This window comes from Atractosteus spatula, chromosome 2 (genome assembly GCF_055471065.1).
Source record: "Atractosteus spatula isolate fAtrSpa1 chromosome 2, fAtrSpa1.hap1, whole genome shotgun sequence".
In the NCBI taxonomy this organism is placed as follows: Eukaryota; Metazoa; Chordata; class Actinopteri; order Semionotiformes; family Lepisosteidae; genus Atractosteus; species Atractosteus spatula.
The window spans coordinates 70,076,314-70,098,458 of NC_142707.1; the positions used below are offsets into that span (position 1 = coordinate 70,076,314).

A 22,145-nucleotide genomic window follows, 5' to 3' on the forward strand; every position below is an offset into this window, starting at 1 on the left:
CAAGTGATTATACTAAAATGAGGAATATGATACTAAAATGTGTAATCCTGTCCATTTTATGCTATTTTGTACATTTCATTGTGAACAAAACAACAATTCTTAGTATATTCAGTGTTTATTATGTGGAGTTTCAGCCTGAAACATATGAAACATACTGAAACAGAATCTGCACTCTAGCCTCAGTTTCTTCACTTTCATAATTGAACATTTAATTATCTTATTTTTAAGGTCTCATTTTTTTTAAAGTGTACAAAAACAGCAAACCAATTAAAAAAATTAAAATGTATCTAAAACGTTATCTGTTGGTAACATTGAAAAACAATGAAATCACGAAAAACAGGAGAAACCGAACAATTTACTGGTAACATCAAACTGAAGTCTAAGTCTTAAAACACAGGAAATGTTGCAGAAATATTACAATAAATAACTGGAAACAGTTTACAAATTGTTGTGGATGAATTCCATTGTTCTTTAACCACTCCCTTGCAAATGTGCATACTGTATATGCCTGAAATCTGTGATGCATCAGTTTGTTTTTTTATTGGCATGAAAACATCTCGAGATTATCAATAGGAAGATTATTCTTTTTATGACAATAGAGAATTGCTTACATTTTCTATACCAAAACTAGTGCAGCTCAGGCCAAATTCATAAAATTTAAAATTACTTTTAAGAAGGTAAATTTAAAAGTTAAAAATAAGAGTTTTTAAGAATATCTAATAAACAGGAATTATTTACTGTACATGTGCATTTTTGCACAGAATATATAATGGTATTTTCTTTTTTAGAAAAATATGAAGAGGTTGATGCTTGAGGTAGACTAATGAAATTAGCTTCAAAATGAATTTTAGGTAAGTAATGATCAGTCTAGATGAAGTATATTAAGTAACTGTAGGTGATAGTTTCCTTTTACAATTTCACCTACTTTACTTGTGGAAAATATACTTTTACACAAAACATGACCTTTCAACCAACCATATGTTCTGTTAAACTTTAGGATCACACTTATGTCAATCTATCTTCAGAAAATATAAATGTATAATGAATCAAAAGGAAAATAAAATGGCAATATCCTGATTATCTACATAATTATTCAAGACAAAAGGGAACTACCTTTCAGAATGCCAAAATAAATGATCTGCCCAAATTTAACTCCCATGTCAAGCAAACGTTATTTGATTACAAGACAACATAAGTGATTGAAACAGTTTTTTTAGATAATTTCACAGGAAATGGAATCTTAAATAATTTACAAATATGTAAAAAAACATTTTAACTGAATTAAAAAACACTGATGCTTTTCTAAGTACATACATCTTCTAGTAAATTACTAGCTTTGATCATTTTTTGGGAACTGTCATGGACATTTTCTATAGAATTAAATATTGTGATCTTTAAAGGCAAAAGCTGCAATATTATCTACATTTCTGTCAGTAAATACGTATAGAGAGGAAGGAAAATGGTTAACATTACTGTTTGTATAAAACCCAGTAAGGACTTTTAATTATAGGATAGCAAGCCTTTTCCATAAATTATCAATTTTCCATCATATTTACTTTGTAATAACTACAAACAAAAACAATATGGATACTGAACAGCATTTGTACTTACATTTGATCATTCATTACTTGTGTGGGTTATTTATATTTAAGTTCAAATTAGACCCTTAACTTAAAGCCTTTCTTATTAGTTTACAAAAACATTACTAGAATTCATGCTTTTCTGCATCACCGATATCTTGAACAAAGGTTAGACTGTGTATTACTTTCCATATGCTTCTATAAGAAATCATATATTTTTGCTGTCATTGTTTTCTCACTGATCTCTGCATCAATTAATTGTGGTGTAGTCGCATCATATACGTGACCATTTCTTTTCTAGAAAAAAATAATGATGCTGCCCTGATAATTAATAATATCAGCAGACGTACGTTTTTACTGAACATCCACACTACTGCCCTTTGTGACAGCATGTGTGATCTCCCATGTATCAGTTCTTAATTAACTTTTTACAGTCAATGGAAATTACAGATGACACTGGAAAATTAACAGCTAAAAAAAGACAGCCTTCTTTCAAAAGGCAGACATTCGAATCAGAAATATCTGTGCCTAATTGAAACCTGACATTCCTAATGTCAACTTTGAATACAAACTCAACCTTTATCATGAGGCATTTAACATATTTTCCATCCAATAAGGTCATAGAGATTTAACACCCTCTTTCCGTTAAAATAAAAAAAGCTTTATTGTGTCATCTGTGAGGGCTGCTGAACTTATTGGTAGCAGAAGCACCTCAAATGTGGGTAACTGACCTTTGATGAAGATGCACTCTGAAAAGGCAAAAAGGAGGGGGTTATGTGTACATGAAAACAACTAACCTTCCTAAACACTGAACATTTTCGTGCAGGAGTGAACAACAGAGAGCTTGCACAAACACTGGAGGAGAATTCCTTAGTGTTTGGAGTCTGATGCAGAAAGATTTTGTTTCTGTGTTATGTAATGCAGTCTGCAATCAACTGATACAGAAACTCTGTCAGCAAAACAAAAAAAGCATGACTGACAAGAGCAAAAAAACAAAAACACGATTTTTGAAATTACTCTGGAAAATCATCGCCTAACAAGAACTTAACATCCTGCTGAGTTTCAAAGAAAACTCAGATGTATCTCCAAGCAGCTGGTATGATGAGCACAGCAACGGCTTGAATATTTTTGTTCCAACAAGAAAACTTTGGAAAATGCCTAGAACATTCCACTACATACAAACCGGTGTAGAGGGAAGGAGGAGTTTTTTTAATATTCTTTTTGTTTTTAATAATATCAATAACAGCAATTCGCTTTACAGCATACGCATCACTAATAATCAGATAGCCAATAAGGCAGCACATCATGTCCACTGATACAAAGAAAAAACAGATGACGAAATAATGTAATATAATGTGGCATATAGGGACAGCACTGCCTTCCAATTCCAAAGTACTACTGGAAAAAACAAATTACATTAGAATTGGTGATCTTCCATATAAGACCAAAGGGGTGACCAGATCTTCCAAAAATGTTCAGGTCTCGAATGGAGATCATATGTTCTTCATTACAAGAGAATAAGCCGTCCCAGAAGACAAACAGACCTGTCATAATGTTGTTAGTTCCTACAGTACAATACAGCTCTTTAACTGTGCGAGCAGGAGATTTTAATAGAAAAGGACAATTCTCCTCCTGCATTTCACACAAAACTTTCAGAATGCCGTAGGCTCCAAACTTAAACTTAGCTAAAACAATAGAACGTAACTAAACTGCTGCACTGGTCTCTGCAGTTCCCAGAACTTACTCCCTCCAAAATGTCACCAGGTGAGATGTGCAAGAGAGGGGAGAAAAGGATGACTGACAAGAATAAGCATAGGATGAGCTCCGCAGACAGACTGGGACTGAATTTACAGAATCGGAGTGCAATATTCAGCACAAGAATTTGAATCAATGATTCCTTACTGCTCAATGCGCACTGCTTTCTCTGCCCCTGGACTGCACTTCTAACCTGTACCTGCTTCACGGTTTTTACTTTTCATTTGTGTGTTTTACTTATTTTTGTTACAGTATTTGAATTATTTTCCTGTATGTATATATTATTGTAAGCTGTCTTAGAGAAGGGAATTGGATGAGTGAATAAATAACATTATGACAAAGTTCAATCTGAATGTCCAAAGCATATACAGATCTCATTGCTAGTGAGGGGGACAAACTTGATGAGAAACACCTGCAATAAAATCCAGGTGAAACCTATCCTCTACTGACGATTCTTTTGCAGTTATATGAGCGTAGCTCCAGTTCAACAGCTTAGCGATTCTTCTTTTTTTATGAAGTTGTATTTCACCAAGACTTCCAGGTAACCTCTTTTAATTTCGCCTGCCAGTGCACATGCATTCGCTATTTCAACTTGTGTATCTCTCTTGAGATAAAACAAAAAAAGCAAAAAGAGAACTCATAAAACTGTGCGCCACGAACCGCAGGTTCTGTCTCTGAAGACAGTCAAATCAGAAGCAGTGAAAAGCCACCGCAAGCAAATCCTGTTGATCTCTGTGTCAGGAGATGGACCGGTGGGTTACAGTACCTCACAGTGTACGACACAGGAAGTGGGCGCGACGCCCTCCTTCAGCTCCCCCTCCTCCTCCCAACCACCTGTACAAGTCTCACAGGATGCAGACACCCCCCAGGTCCTCCCACTCCCCACCTTCGCGCTCACAAGACTCCATTTCCAGCTGCATTGTAAAAACCACAGATTGCGCATTTAAAAAAGAAAAGAACTTTCACGCTTCATTTGTTTGTGATGACTAATCTGCCCATAAAAATATTTTTTTTTTCTATTTAAAAAAGCACGGGGCTTGCTCGCATCTAACGTATTCAAATAAAACTATGGTGAACTCAATGTTAGCCTTTTGATATTAGCATACTACAATATGGTGACTTTTCCACTCCCCAGGGGGACACTGGTGATAGTCTCTGCCGGACGCCTGATAGCCAGAAAAAAACATTCTGTTCTATAATAGAACTGTTGAATAGATTAATAATGATGTTTAGTTTGTGTCTTCTTTTCTAGAATGAAATCAATTTCTCAATAAGGTTCTTTGACACAAAATGCAAGTGTAAAATGATTCTTTGCCATGTTGACTATATCATGAGGTCATTGTCAGACTGGTGGCATATTAAGGGGTAATTTACTTATTTTTTATGTAAAACCAGGGTACCCTTCATTCTGAATTAAGCCATTAAGACCAGGAAAAATAAAGTTTTTTGACACATTTTTTCACTTCCACTTCTCAGATTATACACGCTTTCTCACTTCCACTAAACAGTAATATGCCCTCAGCTGAAAATATGCTGGGCCCCCTGGAGCTCATGTCATTTTTTAGCGATTACGGTTTTGCTCATCATCCGCCACACTGATAAATCGCAGGACCAGCTCTTACGAACTACTTAATAAGTATGAATAAACATAATTAAATAGCAGATCTGTGTGTCCGAGTGGCTATGTACTGAGAAATCCAAACATATCAGGCTCCAAGAAGTTTTGATCTGTATGAAACCCCACTTTACCTCAGGAGCACCATCCAAGTCAGCGAGTTCACGGCGCTCACTGAACAGTCCTGGCAGCCAGACAATAACGACAGAGCTTCAGGGTCATCCTGGCCCTTTTCTTCCCCTTGCATTTCATAACAATGACCTCACTCCTGCTCCCGGGAATGTGCTGATTGTTTTTAAATATCCTCTGCACTTTCACGTGCTAGACTGACTAGCGCTCCCTCCCCATCCTATGAAAACCTCCGACAAACAAGAAGGGGGGGGGAGAAAACAGACTTCAGCAGGGAAAAGAAATCTTGAACCAGCCACTTCACTCACTTGGGCTTTTAACCAACGTTGCTGCAAATGACAGGGGACAACTCAACAAAGCGTCTGTAACTCTGTAAGAGTCAGAGCACACGGGGAAAAGATCCAGCTTTTCAAATTAGTTATTTTTGGCAACAGTAGAAGGAATCTGATGACGAACACTACTGCCAGTGCACAGGCATACCCAGAGCTGACATTTTCCCATGCATATACTAAAAACTTCATAGGCTGGCCTCCACAGATACTGAAAGACGCTGCATGACTGGACGTGGGACATAACTCAAAAGACAGAAATGACCGAGACAAAATTCTGAAAAAAAACTATTTTCTATCATCACCATATATTACTTTACATTTACAGATATAAATCAACTTAAAATTTAAAATTGGACACAGATGTGTACACCAAGAATATTGCTTTTTGCTTGTATGTTTTGTACCAAATGTGATTTTTTTAGCTTTTGTCTGCAACTCACCTGCCCCGAAACATAACTTATTCAGCTCCTTTACCGCTAGGATCCTTCAAACCCTCTCTAAATGACCAAGTTAGAACACGACATGAAAAAGCACTAAACATTTCTAGAATCCGTTAAAAACAATATTAAAATGTCTTTTTTTTTCACGTGAGTTGTCAAAAGTGCACAAGTACATGTTTAAATAAACAATTTGCAGATAAACCACAACAAAAAATGTCTCATATTTTCCAATTCTGGGGTAGCTAAACTGCTTCACTAACCACAGACTCTGCAGGTTTTATTAATAGTACGTACAATATTGACATGCTAGAAGTGAGTCATATGTGCCGACAAAAGTCAGTGACACCCATGTACTCCCTCACACATTTCCTCAGTCTCTGCAATGTGGTTTTCAAAGGGCGACATTTGATGACAAACGTGCAAAGCACCTGTCCTGAGCAATAACCTCCTTCCTTCGTACCACACTGGCATCTCCATGCCCAGGTGAAGTCAGTCATGTCAGCTACAAACTTTTCACTGCATTTCTCAAACGAGATAACTAAACATACTAAACAAAAGACAGGCGGGATGATCTTTTATCCTCACTTGGTAACTCCAGTTGGAATTACAGAGATACAATAACAAACACAAACTTCCCAAATCGCATACAGACAATGGAGAAACACAGCATGTCAGTACTGTGTGGAAGCTGTGGCAGCTGTGCAGAGAAAGGAAACTTTGATTGCACTTTCAGAAAAACAACGAAGAATCTGTCAATAGCAAGTGGTCACTAAGGTTACAGTGGCTCTATCCCACATGTGACTCAGCAGCAAACATAGGAAAATGCTGACGGGTTGTATCATTCTAATCTTAACAGCAGCACAAACACCTACTTGTTCAACACGAGCTGAGAACATCAATAGATACACCTCCACTGAGTTCCTGTTTACAAAGCTGCACACTCAAGGACTCAAAATAAACAAGGCTAACTTCTTAAATGCTTAAATAAAACACTTGTGCCACAGTGACAAAAATGAATCACCCTCAAGGAAATTAAATGTCACCAACACAGTGCTGATCTTTTTTGTAAACAGCTTTTACACTGTGAATCCTAAAGTAAGAAAAACTTGACCATATTCCTTGAAGCTATTTTTTTGGCGTTTATGAATTGACTTAAAGATGCATGTATGGCTTAAATACCACTGAACACAGAAATGCCCTTTGGAAGTATGCAGTTATGACAGTACTAAAAGCTAATGTTTTGAGAAAGCATTCTGATTTTAAGTACTACTGGGCAACTGAAGCAGTTTCAGTACTTAGGAAAACAGAACATCTGTTTCTTTTAGGGTTTCAAAAGTACAATACGGGCGGATAGAATCAATATAGCACAAAGCCACAGAAGCCGACCTAGCACCATATTAATAGCAAGCATCAGAGCTTGTACCAGATACACACAGAAAAGTCCCTTTCTAATATTTTGCTTTCTTTACTAAACCATGTCACTTAATTACCTGAATTCCCCTATTTGAAAAAGCAAGGGTTTATTAATTTAATACCTAAAAAAACAAAAATATTCTGCAGTTTCTAAGGAAGTTGTACATACCATGTGCAGTTAATTTTTACATACTGGATTACCCCAATGAGTACTGCACTTCGGTGGTGAATGGTTGATGTTGTGCTTTATCCAAATTGCTTTGGGATTCCTTAGGAAGAAAGATGCCACACAAATGCAATGAATTACTATTAACAGGTATCTGCTTCAACCCAAAAAATGTTTTTGTTATCCATGGAGGACTTAAGGTTTTCATAGGCAATCTAGACTTTAAATAAAGCCAATAAATTGAATGTTTCATGGCCTTTAGCACAGAGAGTGATTTATTAATGTGTACAGGAATTTCTCGTTTGAATTTAACGATTATTTCATATTAACTACTCCAGCAAAAAGACTTTTCAAAAAGTAAGGCAAGAAGAGTTCTCATTGTTAAAAACAAGTTACGCTGGCAAGTTTGACTAAAGCATTGTAATACCATGATCCACTCAGTGATGTAGCCCACAGAAGTGTACCACCTGTTTATAGTAATTCCTAGGATCGGCTGACCTATCTAGACACATGGAGAAACACTGAGGACATGATCGTATGCACAAAGGCCTCGACAATGGCTGAAGTTCAGTGCTGTATCACGGAGGTGTCCACCATGTCATGGCAAGAGGTGTGGGTGTGGTGCAATACTTTTCATAACGGCAGGACTTGAGATGAGAAACAACCTGGACATCCAAGTACCTCCTCCACGGACGAGAATGCTTGGAAGCTGTGGAAGTCATGGAAGACCGAAAAGTGAAACCTGCTCCTATTACATGCAAATTCATGCAAATATGGCCAACAGCCATTTCACCCTGCAACTCACACCTGGCAGCCCACTGAAGCTCAGCCTGGTCAGTACCTGGATGGGAGACCTCCTAGGAAAAACTAAAGTTGCTTTTGGAAGAGGTGTTAGTGGGGCCAACAGGGGGCGCTCACCCTGCGGTCAATGTGGGCCCTAATGCCCCAGTATAGTGACGGGGACACTATACTGTAAGCAGGCGCCGTCCTTTGGATGAGACATAAAACCGAGGTCCTGACTCTCTGTGGTCATTAAAAATCCCAGGGTGTTTCTCAAAAAGAGTAGGGGTGTCCTGGCCAAAATTTCCCATTGGCCTTTACCAATCATGGCCTCCTAATAATCCCCATCGATAAATTGGCTTCATTACTCTGTTCTCCTCCCCACTGATAGCTGATGTGTGGTGAGCGTTCTGGTGCACTATGGCTGCTGTCACATCATCCAGGTGGGGCTGCACACTGGTGGTGGTGGAGGGGAGTCCCCATTACCCATAAAGCGCTTTGAGTGGAGTGTCCAGAAAGCTCTATATAAGTGTAAGAAAATATTATTATTATTAAGTCAACATTTCTCTGGGCCCTGGCTGCCAAACAACTCGTGGGCATTTGGGTGCTGCAAGGTGTTGGCTCACTGGATATCGCAGCCACTCACAGATGCTCAGAAAGCTGCCTGGATGAGACTCCTGCCCAGCAGATGATCTGCAACACATAGGGTGGCTCTAGGAGACTGGCGGGTTTTTTACAGCACTGAATATGAGGATGTGGTGCCATAGCACAACACATTTAAAAAGGTTTGGACATGTATAAGGTTTGTAGTGTATAAGGATCTTCTTAATGGTTTTATCTCTGCCTCAGCATAAATAAAGGCACTAGTATGGGAGCTTTTGTTCTCTTATTTATCAACAGACCGTTGTATAATTCAGTCATGTGTGTTATGAGTGATTCCTATTTTTTTTATCTCCATGCTTGTTTCCTTCTTAAGAAGTTAAGTCTCAAGTCTGAAGAACATTTTTTTTCCTGCACATCAGCAAGTGACTCCAAGAGTCCGTATCTTATCCTCTCAAAGCTGTATCGTGAGGTATTGATTTACCTTAAAAAAAAGGAAGAAAAAAGGTGGGGAAATGTATGATTCCCTCGGCAGTAATATAAGTCTTGCTCAGTCACATACTATGACATTTTAGTCATATGGTAATGAAACGGTATGAAAAGGTATTCACGTGCAAGAAATACAAAGAACAGTCATACAACTTTCTGAAGATATCTCCATGTATAATTACAACAATTAACTTACAACAAAATCATGTTCATAAGAGAGGCAATAAGCACTTTAGACTAAATTTGTTCTTCGTTCAGATAAGGCTGTCCTATGTACCAGGACTAGAAAAATAAGAGTTCAGATGGGAAAAATAAGAGTCAGCATGCGTAGGCTGCAAAGGAACAAGTAATAGGTTTATTCCATGCTGAAAAAAAGAAGAAAGAGAACACAACGTTTCGGCCGTGGAGCCGAAACGATGTTCTCTTTCTTCTTTTTTTTCAGCATGGAATAAACCTATTACTTGTTCCTAGAAAAATAATGCCTTTCAAGCTTGAAAAGCATGCTTTTCCATTATGCTTGAAAGTAGAATTCTGATTTCATTCATTCATTCAAGAGTTCTGAAGATTTGAATGCTTCAATTTTTAAAATTTATTTTTTGTCTAAATTAGAAGCATTTTGGAGGGAGTAGTAATTGTTTTTATATCTAACCCTTATCTGTGCATAGCACAGAAATTACCTGACATGTCATTGAAACCCACTATAAATCAATGCCTGAAAATGTCATATGTTGGATCTTCCAGGACCATTAAGCTCCTTTATTGCTTTGCTGGACATCTGTTTTTCACACGCATACCTAGTGTAGGTGATGGCTTGAAAGAAACGTAAACCTGGTAAATGTTTCCTGTGATAAAATGTACAAAGAGGCTCTCATCTTTCCTAGTGAAAATGTAGATTACAACAATCCATGCATTACTTTATGCTTAGACAACTGCCACAAACACTTCACATGGACTATCTCCTAAATAACAAGGACTAACTAATACATTTATTAAAAGACATTTTAGACTCAGAACTACTAGGCAAAACTGAGCTAAAGTACCAAAGCGATATTCAGTAGAAAATTTAAATGCAGCCAAATGCGAAGCAATACTTTGATTAAATAAGTGTTATCAAATTTTAAAAAAGGCATCAAACAACTTCACTGCAAATCTGAACAAAAATACTACTAAAATAATTATGATACATTTTCTGTATGGAACATTATCCACAGTTAAAATTAATATAATGTTAATCACAGGTATGACCTCCCTGATCATTACCACAACCCTGGAAGCACAGCAACTCAAATCAGCTACTGGACAAAGTGCTTTGGGATATCCTGTCTGTCTCTAACTGGTGAAGGTTGGCCAGTCATGGTTGTCTGCTGTTGACAGCACTTATCCCATAGTTCTATGGTACACAGTACTATTGGACTCAGGTCAGGAAAGAAAGCTGGCCGTGGCAAGACACCGACATTGACATTGACTTTTTGAGGTTATGCCATTGTAATCCCAGCATTCTGTGCTCTCGCAACGCCCTGCTGGAAAATGAATGATTCTTGCAGGATCATAAAAACTGCTGGGTCAAGGGATTTATTTCTCAGCAGTAAGGTAGCTACTGATTTGGACCACAGGCATTCTTGTGAAAAGGAGATTCCTCGATACATCACATTTCCATCACCCCACAGAGTGGCTGGAACAATACAACAGTCAGCATAGTAATCGCCACGACATCTCCACACTCATTGTCTTCTGTCACGTCTGCCAAGGACAAACCATCACTGACTGGTGAATTAAATCCTCCGCTACTCTCTCTGCTGACGTTCCCTGGCCACAAAAGAGGGTAATTTCATCTCTCACTTGTCAACACGATACCTCTAAGCAGCTTCTGTGAATGCAGATCCCTTCCATGTAGACGACAAGCTACAGCCTTTCTGTTGATATGTAGGATATTTCCTCCTGGAATCTCTTGTGATGGAGTCACTGCCCTCTGAAAATGATTATTCAAATGGATGTAATGATCCCGGGCCCAGTGTGATGACCTGCTTTTTAGACAGAGGCCTGTCCTTCACAAAGCCAGCTTTGTGGTTTCTGCTGGTTGTCGAAGCAGAACATCTGACTCTCCAGGCATCGTCCCTCAGACTGTCTGTCTGTCTTCAATCACATCAATGACAATCACACACTCATCCTTACTCATGGAGCATTAGCGTGCCCTTTGTTGTTCACGTATTAAATCAAATCCTGTCTTTTTCAAGATAGATTCTTAATCATCAAATTTTAGAAATCTCACATCAACTGCAATTCTATAAATGGAGTATTTATGAAAGTATTTTATTCATCCCAAAGTACAACCCTACTCAAGAAATTTACAAAACTACCACATTTGAAACAAGGTAAATAACCATATGTACAGTATGTGACTTAATGACTTAAACGCTTGCTCCATTTTGTGTGTCATTATATAGGCCAAATTGAATTCTTATGCACAGTGTGATGACGGCATGGTAGAATATTTAAAGTAAAAATAATAATAACCAGACATAGCATCAGAGCTGATTTCTTTTTTCAGTCAGAAAAAATACATTTCTCACAAGAAAATAAAACAAAATCAATCTTCACAAAAAAACATGACCTCCAGTATGCAAACTAAGTACAACCTCTAATGAATCATGCAGTGTAATTGATATGTGAGGTAGAGTACAATTTATTTGACTCATTCGCATTCCAAAAAGCTCCTCTTCATTGCTGGTCTAGTGCCATTGTGGAGACAGGACTGGTTGTCTTTGTGAGAAGAGCTCACCATGCCTAAATGGCAGCTGCGCTGTGTTAAATATGCTCTCTCAGCTATGTGTGAAAAAAATCACTTTGAAAGATGTGCTGCCACTTCCCTGTAGTAGTTTCTTTTTCACTCATTTTACAGTGAATTACAGAGGAGCTCCGTCTTACTGCTCTAGAAAAAAAAAACTGAGGCTGTCATAACATGTAAATCACAATGTGATCAGCACTGACTGATCTTTGCAATCTATTTCTCCCCAGCAATAGATGGGCAAAAAGAGCTGTTGTTCATTTTTCTACAGTACAGACCCAAGGCCTCCCATCATATATCAAATTACAGCTTTCCAATAATGTGTTAATTTATCTAATTATGAATATCATTCAAAAAAAATATGAACTTAATGTTTTCCCTTTAAGGTTGCTAAATTCATGATTAAGGGCTTTCTGGCTTGTGATCTTCTAAAACCAGCTATGATATGGCAAAAACAGAGTGTAAACACAGTTGAAAAGTTCTTTTCCATGCCAGCCTTGATAAAGGTTGCTAACCTACAAGAGGATACTGTGTTGTGGACAAAAACGAAAAGCCGCCAATTTTGTAAAAAACGTTCCCATATAACTGATCTCCTGGTTCACAATTTACTTGAGTCTTCAAACAAAACACCTCTGACTAGAAATGTTGTGTTTTTAGATTGATAGCTTGACTATAATAGCCTGTTTTTGATTTCAAAAACATGTTATACAATTAATAATATATTTCTATTTTAAAAAATAAAACAAGTGTGGATATGATATATCAGAAGTGCTATTGCAAACCTCTTTCGATATGCAATTCTCTATTCTAAGATAATCATCATGCATATGTCTAGGACAGACTGGCATTCTGCTGCGTACGCAGCTGGAACCACTGTCACAGGCACACGCCTGAGCCTCAACTAGCATCAAATCAAATCCAGTTTGTCAAAAAAACAGGCCATTAATGTGCGAGGGCCACAGAACTCTTGCTCTCGACAGATGTGAACCACCATCGCAGGCAGATACCTCGGAATCCCAGCTGCACAAGTCCAATGAAGTCAAACCTGCTACCTCTTAACAGCTCATTTTCTGCAAAATATTGAAATAAGCCTTTAGACTCATGGGTAGAAGTAAACCAATCTGAAACGGATCTGTTTTGGACATGTTGTTTCGTCAGAGGTATTGCACAAAGATTGTTCGAAGATTGTTCCACTGCGTCTGTGGCTGGAAGGTTGCCAGTTCGTATCCCGCGGCCGGCAGAGGCATCCTACTCCGTTGGGCCGCTGATCAAGGCCCTTAACTCCAACTGCTTTAGAGCGCCGTATAAATGGCTGACCCTGTGCTCTGACCCAAAGCTTCTCTCCCTGTCTGTGTGTCTCATGGAGAGCAAGCTGGGGTATGCGAAAAGACAAATTCCTAATGCAAGAAATTGTGCATGGCCAATAAAGTGATCTTATCCTACAATATTGGAGGACAATATCAAGAACATACCTTACCTGAAAATCCACATCCAATCTTCCAACGGGTTCTACTAATCCTACCACACCCAGCCATCTATATTAAAGACTTCAGCAGCCATCACACGGAATGGGGCTACCAAGAGACTAGTGCACACAGTAAAAACCTCAATATTGGAAATCCCCTGGGCAGTCTGGCAGCCATTATGCACCAGCCGTCCCACATTATAGAATATCAGGTGGAAAGGTGAAAATTTGCTTCACTAATTGAACTAAGGCCAGATTGTACAAGAGTGGAATACATTCCACTCTTGTACTTGTCTTGTACTTCCACTCTGTAGCCAGCTCACTGGGGTTCACACCATTGATCTCAGAGGTGTCAACCCCTAAGATCATGCTATGGAGTCTTTGATGACCAAGTCAGTCAGGCCCTCAGTCCAACATCTCACCTGGAAGCTGACACCTCACACAGTGCAGTGTCCCTCCAGCTACCAAGAAGCTGATGCAGAGAAAAACTCAAATGGGGAGTCAGAGCATGACTGTGTCTATATTCCAAACATCCTGGAACTTTCCACTCTGCTAGACAGAAAGATGGCTGTGCTGGGTCAGTTCAGTAAGCATTAGTCCACTGCCTGCCTCTTTGTGTGAACCTGTACAAAATCAAATGGTTGAAATACTGCACAGCGAGGTCCTGAACAGTATCATCCCACAATATCCCTGCAGAACAGGCATACATCTGTTTTTGGAGAGTCTTCTATAAGGCAGCCATGTGGACCATTCTATGGAGTTATTGCCATGCATCTATACCGTAAACCCTTCTGCAATTCGGTTTGATTGTACGTGGAAAAAAAATCAAAGAGAATAAATATCCGTCGAACGCAAAACATTTGACTTCATGCAGTCATAAACATTCTGCCAAAAGTAGTATTTATTACTTTTATAGGTGCTCTAGAAACTCATAGCAATACATATTTTCAACACTTCTACACCATGTACACCCTTCTCTCCCTCAGTCTCAAGTACCCTGTTACCACGAGAAGTTCAGTAAGGTCATACAGTTTAGTAGAGAAGTGGCCTTTTTCGACCTTCTTGAACTTTTGTGTTGGTTTCCAGCCTTAAAAAACATAATGGAGTCAAAAGGCATGGCACCTGAAAGTGGAAATATAGAGAATAAGACTTACAGTACGTTCTGGCATGAGTGGGAAAAAAACAAAAATTCTGGAGGTGTGGAGGTCTGAATGTCCTAAACTTTCACTATCTAAAGGTAAGCATTTAACAACATTTGTATCATATGTAAATGTAATAAATGTTTATAATTTTATTTTACAGTAAATATATGATTTTTTATTATAGTTTCATTTCATTCACTATTCCGATTGCGTGGAATCATACATGTATATTAGTATTAACAGGCGACTTATACGGCTGCATTCATGTATCCCTATTTATTACATAAGGTGTTAAGTTTCTTCAATGCAAAATAGCCTAATGCGCCACTTTGGAGGAATGTAACCCCCATGTTGGGCAAAGGTCAACTCTACCTTGTCTGCAGGAGGAGTCTGCCTGCATACTTCAGCAATATGGGTCACTTGTTCAGAACAGACAGGACACAGATTATCTACAGAGCTAGGAAACAGCCCAGCAATCTGGTCAAATGGGATTCCTGGGTTTCCTATGGGAAAGTTATGGCAGAAAAGGGACTGAAAAAGCAAATCCAGAGCAGAGTGGGGGAACTCTCCAAGGGCAGCAGAAACATCCCCTAACTCTTCAAGCCTTGGAATAGGACAAAGCACTGCTGCTGGCTGAGACAACATCCAACCAGAGATCCTAAAACGCCCTGAACAAAATTTTCACTTCTAGGTGGATCAATTATTTTCATAATTCTTGCACATGTCCGAAGTCGCTTCCCCCTCCAAAACCAGACAAAGACCCAAACCGTCCAGTGAACTGCTGACTAATATCCCTGCTGTGAGGCAGCTACAGTATGTGCAGGTCACTTGGTGACTAGAGCAAATACCTGCAAAGCATTCACAAATTTAATTTGAGATCCTCTGTCTTTGTTATCTAACAGCTAAACACTGTTTAGCTACCTTGAACTAGGAATGTTTAACCCCCGGAGAGACATGCAGAGATGTGTTCCTGGCATGTTGGGAACTTATTGATGGGCAATGTAATTTCTCACTCATCTGCCTGATCTATTGCGAAGTGTGCAAAATCCCGCAATAATTTTTCTTAAAGTACCCTGCAATTTCACACTCTTTCCCTTTTTGTCAGTATTGCTCATTAACTAGATCCACACCTGTGAAATTAAAGCTAAAGCTCAGTCCAAACACACATTAAATATTATACTGTTCATAAGATGAACAGATGATGCATGGCATAATTGCTTTTATTGCTGTTGTGTTCTGATGCAGTGAGGCGATATCTGGATGTATTCTGAACTCTGAACAATAATTGCATCGTACATGGTGGTGTTTCGACGTACATTTTAGTATGAGAAATGTCCTCTCCTTTTTGTACTGCTAGATACAAGTTTTGTGGGCCAGGTTTTAAGAGTGAAACTTTAGCATCAGGACAATTTTGTGGAGCATACAATTATCATGCTCATAACTAGGACAGAAAATAATGTAAGAAAGGATATCAATGAAAAAAGCCAACCGTCCCATCTACTGTAGCTTGATTGGATGCTAGTGGCTATGATCTCTTCTCTCCATGTCTTGAAGTATGCCGGGTATATCAGTTTCAACAAGAGTTCTGAAATAAGTTTCAGCAGAAGCTATTGTAACGCTTACGGCCGACAGGTACTGTGTAAGAGCCGGCGTACCAGAGCAGGTGACGTCACCGCCCTTCCCTGTGATAGCAGGACTACAGCTACTGGGCTGTGGAGAGATCTCTCTTTAGCTCACGGGGCTAGGTCGCTGCAGAGAGACGCGGAAGTCCCGGGTTCGAGCCCCGGACAGTGTGGGGCCGACCTGATGCGGCAAGGGCGCCCGCCTGAGCCCCCGTTGCGTTACATTGGTGTCAGAAGCGGGGTGGGATAGCCCTTCGCCGGGGACGGCGATTTAAGCGGGGGAGAGTGTAACGCTTACGGCCGACAGACACTGTGTAAGAGCCGGCGTACCAGAGCAGGTGACGTCACCGCCCTTCCCTGTGATAGCAGGACTACAGCTACTGGGCTGTGGAGAGATCTCTCTTTAGCTCACGGGGCTAGGTCGCTGCAGAGATCTCTTTAGCTCACGGGGCTAGGTCGCTGCAGAGAGACGCGGAAGTCCCGGGTTCGAGCCCCGGACAGTGTGGGGCCGACCTGATGCGGCAAGGGCGCCCACCTGAGCCCCCGTTGCGTTACACTATGTTTTTTTTTCATTTCTCAACCAACTTCAATTTCAACCGTATCAAGGGGTCCAATAATTTCAAATATTGTACATGTGATTGTAACAGATTTGTTACAGAATCAGTCAAATGGCATTTTCAAAACAAGAATGGTTTGTGTGGAAAACACAGTATTCGTCTGAGCCACCCGCAAGTGTGGACTTCCAAAATGGTCACTGACACTTGAAAACCTAATTCTGTTTCCATGCCACTCAGCTGTATCTTGATCCAAAATAATAGCTATTTTCCCATCTTTCAATTAAGACACCCTGGTAATAAGAACTATAGCTAATGTGACACATACTGTAATTATTAATGTCATAAATGTCCTCTTGACTGGTCACACATTGTATTTATTAAGAATCTAAAATATCTTTAGCTTAACACTGTTCAGTTAACTTTAGAACCACTATTGTACCATCATTCTTCTTATATCCTCCAAGATCACCTGGACTATGAAAGGGTTGCTTTAGATTTTCCTAATCAATCTCATTTTACTAATCCCGCACAATGCACTGAACACCGAATGACACAGTGACAAATGTGACCATTCCCATAAAGTACAGAATTATATCCATTGACTTGAAACCCTAAATGATAAATCTTGGTAGAGAACCAGAAAGCTACATTACATCATCAAAAGACTGAACAGCTGTCCTCACTGCTTGCACTAAGGTTACAAGCTGCAGTTGGCTATTATCCGTACACATTGTATACATTGGCAATAATGCACATCTTTTTTTTCCCCAACCAGTCTGCCTAGGGATTACTGCAGCCCAAATCCCAGTCTGCATTTACTGACCTGCATCTGTGTATTCATATTATGCAGCATGTTTGCATATTTTTATGTGTAATTTCGCTATTTGATTTACAATTTTTTACACAAAAAATGTTGCAGCATAACTGATTTGACGCACTGCAAATATCTATATATGTTTTGTACGTATCAGGATCTTGAAGGCAGTGTATTAGGCAAAGACTAAACGTGAGGACACAATTATACGTAATTCTCGAGCACTGTTAAAATTGTACTCTCCCCGAACAGATAGCTGCCTCTGTTATATATATAAAGAAGGAGAGAGCGTTTTATCATTAACAATTAAAACAGCGCGTTTATCAAATGTGTTATTTTTATGAACATGTGAATGTTGCTTTTTCCTCCTCTAAATGAAGAGCACTGACCTACCATCAAACTGCATTCATTCAGAATAAGACTGAACTAATTTTGATTAATATTCTTACAATACACAGCTCCTGCCGAAGGTAAAGATGTTTATAAAGGGGGCATCACAGCTACATATCAACTGCACATTAAAATCCCTGGTACACTTTCCTCGTAATATTTACACTTCTAGTGTACTGTCGTCATTACAAAGAAATCTGGTTTCAGCTTTATAAAGGGGACCTTTATGTGTGTCTAATCGAGTTCGTGGTCACCCAGATTTAAATGTATTACTAATGCTTATTGTGTTAAGATCGACTAAAATTGCGTCTGTGAAGGAACATTCACAAAACTGATGTGTGAATAAAACGGCCATAGGCAGTATTTACTAATGCCATCCGATAACCTCTAGTTTCCATTTGTTTGAATACTGAACGCATTCTGACCTCTAGGAAATTCGCCTCCCCTCAGTGGCAGGCAGTAGCGAATTGATCCATTTTACTGCATACACGTTACCTTTTTCATGACTTGAAAACCTGGTTTGTGCGACTGCATCACAAGTTACTATGCTTTTGCAACAGTTATAAAACGACACGAGAAACACCCGCCCATTAAATCTCAATTTCTACCATCAGCAACTGCCCATCAAGCTATGCACTACAATACGTTTGAAAGTTGAACGTCGTGATCAAAGTTTTTTTCCCCCCCCTCTCTCTCTCTCTCTCTCTCATTTTCGGCTTTTATCCACAACGGCACATCGACACCTGCCCTTCGGACCAGCCGGGTAATGAACGCACGCCAAGTGAATTAAAGTTGTCCCAACCTTGGAAGAAACGCTTCTTCATCCCGGGTTAACTTAAGAAAAAGTGCAAAACAAAAGATCAGACCGCGGTCAAATGCGAAGAACAATGGACTGGGGAAAAAAAAAAACCCGCCGCTGCAGCACATACAAGTACCCCATAAATCAATCCGATAGCGGAGAGGAACGCTATTGATTGAGGTGCAATTCTGCCATGCTGCAGTCTTCACGTGCGCAGTACAGCAAATACAAGGCAAATGATCTCACCCTGAACACGCACTTGCCATCACATCCGAGTTTGCCCTCTTTCCCCCCCCAATCAGGCTAAGAGCATTCAATGACTTCTATTATTTTTAGAAGCATGTCACTACACTGTAAAAATAGCCGGGAGTGCAGAGGGAGAGGACGCGATTTCACACTCAGCTTCTTCCCCGGCCGTCAGTGCCGGGGTACCGCCATTCCTCCTTCTTCACAGCTCCCTGTGATCACGCGAAAGAAAGCCGTTTGCGCCTGAACACGCTTGGAGGAGACTTGTAAATGTTTACGAGGATTTCCCCCCCCCCTATCTATTCTCATTTTTTCCTGCCCACCAACAGCAGACAAAGGCTGTCACTCCGGTGCTCCCTACTGCATCCGCGGCTGCGACCCGCACGCCAGCTTCAGCTAAACCAGAACCCATCACCGACGCTGGTGAACATTCCACACGCCAGCACCTTTCGTCTCCGCGGGCATGTTCATTTGCTTCGGATGATTCTGCGGGCTCTCTGTGCAGACGCCCCAGATCTGCTTATCATCCAACACTGTTATGTGAAACCGCCACAAGACGTCCCATAAACTCGGCACTGCAAGTATAAAACGCTGATGAGACCGAATGCGCATGAACCCCGGTTGACAGATCAGTCAAGTTCTTCCAAGATTTCAGGACAAAGCGCTAGCACTCGTGTCAAGGTCCGATTCATGTTTCTAGTCGGCATTCCCATTCGGACTGTACCTTTAGAGCACATTCAGGAGAAAAAAAAGCGCACATGAGATTTAAAGAGTCTTTTTTTTACATTCATCTTTTTTTTTTACTGTCCCGCGCTTCCACGAGTCTCTTCACAAATTTGATCAGACACCACCAGAAACCGCACACAAAGCAACTGTATTCATTGGCGGTCAGATTTAAAAACACACACACACGCGCGCGCGCGTCTATATTACGAATTGATCTATAGAATTATTTTTTTTCTCAGTTAGACATATTGTGCTTGACCAGAAGAATAATCTGTTAAAAGCAAAACCGGACCGACGATTTTCAGAAAGCTTGAGAAAACGCGCGTCCACATGCCCCTTGGTCTAGTCTGAAGTGACACCTACGGGTTATCACGCCGTTTGCGTTTGCAGCGGAACCAAATAAGGACAGCGGTGCCTTACACAGCAAATAGTTTGCTGATTTTCTGCGGATTAATGGGAATTGCAACGTGATGGCTTGCAGATTTTATTTCCACTGTGGCTGCGACGAGTACCAAGTGCACCACGTTTTATGCATCACGCAAAGCGGGGCAAACACACACACAAAAAAAACGCGTTTTTTTTTTGGTTGCATTCGTCCAATAATGACTATTTCCCATTTTTGACGTCGCAATCTGCTGTAAAAGGCTGAACGTTAGATACGACGATGTCAGCGTCCAAGGGCGTTAGTGCTAATGCATACCGGCGACGGGGTTTTTTTTATATATATATATAAATCGCACAGGCACACTAGCCGTTCTCTCAAAGCGTGGGGCTAAACAGCGCAGAAACTGGGGTGCACGGGCGAAGCCTGCTGCTGTTTCATTTGCTCTCCTGGTCTCGGTTTCGTTCCCGGGAGCTGCGGGATGAGTGAGGGCGGGAAGGAGTAACGAGGGGGTCTCCGTCTTGGCCGCGGCTGTCTTGAGCGGCCAGGGCCTCTCGCAGCTGACAGCCCCTTCCCTCTGCGCGCACACAAGAGCCGTGCCTGACCCCTCGGCACTGCCCCGCGCCTCCTCCTCCTTCCCCGGGATCGTACCGCACAACACGCAACACACAACACACAACGCACTGCACGACAGGACAGGACGTGGGACTCTCCGGGCTTCGCCGGTTTCACCCGGGCTGTATGCCGATCGGGGCTTGCAGGCAGAAGCGGTCAGCAAAATGTGCAAAAAAAAGAAAGACACTGCCCGACGGACAGAAAACAGAGCGCACGCACGCACGCACACACACACACAGTCGCCTTTTCCAGCCTCGGACGCCAGCTCCAGCTCCAGCAGTACGCGTTCAGAGAAAGCCCACCCAGCGCACAAGTTTTGGAACCGCAGTACCGCAAATGAACAAAATACTACTCGGGAACAAAAGCCAGGAAACGAAAACCAGAGATCGAAGCAAAGGATTTTAAAAAAAAAAACGTTCATGCTGCTCACCTTTTAACTTTCGATTTTTTTTTTCTTGTAATCCAGCCTTTTTGTTTTTTTTTGGTCTGTCTGTTTACCACATTAGAACATTTTTTCACATGGTGACTTCCTTGCAGAGTTTCCTAAAGCCCCCCCCCCTCCCCGTGACTGCACGGAGATTGCATTTGATGCTTTTAAGGTTCAGCTGTGTCTTTGTGCAAGAGGGCCGTTCGGTGGTTCTTTAATGTTATTGTTGATGTTGCCCGGTAAATGTCAGTGTGTGAGGCTCCAATACAGCGTGCGGCTCCTTCTCCCCTGTTTGTTACACTCTAATGGAACGCCTACTCTCAATCGCTACATTGTTGACATTCGAGCGCTGACGTCACCCTATCCCTCATTCACAACAATGCACGGTACAGATTGCGTGAATGCCCCGGGCGGTTAGGCACCTACTCAAGAAACTGTCCGCAGCGCGGCTTGGTGAATCGCCCTAACGAGCGCGCGCCGCGCGCCACCTCGCCTCGCATTAGCTCAGCAGCCTCACGCGGCGGGATTGTGTTTCTGTGAGTGCGGCGCTTTTTCGCCATGACTAATGAAGTATGCAGTTGAGGGGGGGGGGGGGGGGTGAGCTGCAAAGCTGTATGGGATTTGTAGTACAAAGCGAGAAAATGTCAAATTCGCCCGCATGAGCTCTGTATGGTCGATGGGAAATCGCCGGTGACACACACGAGTGTGTCTCCCGTGTTCTCCGACACGTTTTCTTGGACATCGTTGTAAATGAATAAGCTGCAGATACACGACATGCTAATAATTACAATTCACAACGCGAGACACTTCATAGACACCCTGTCTATAAAATGCATGACCTTTTTTCCTAGCACATTTGCTAAAAGCGGGCTCACA

At 40.8% G+C, this 22,145-nt stretch overlaps 1 protein-coding gene across 1 annotated transcript in view; it reads right to left on the reverse strand.

Annotated features, from left to right (window-relative positions):
• The window catches only part of bach2b (BACH transcriptional regulator 2b), a 106,410-nt gene extending 84,979 nt beyond the window's left edge, over positions 1-21,431 (reverse strand). The window contains exon 1 of the mRNA XM_088909232.1: positions 21,273-21,431. The gene's annotated coding sequence lies outside the window, so the exon portion shown is untranslated. The remainder of the gene's footprint in view (positions 1-21,272) is intronic.
• Positions 21,432-22,145: the final 714 nt, after the last annotated feature.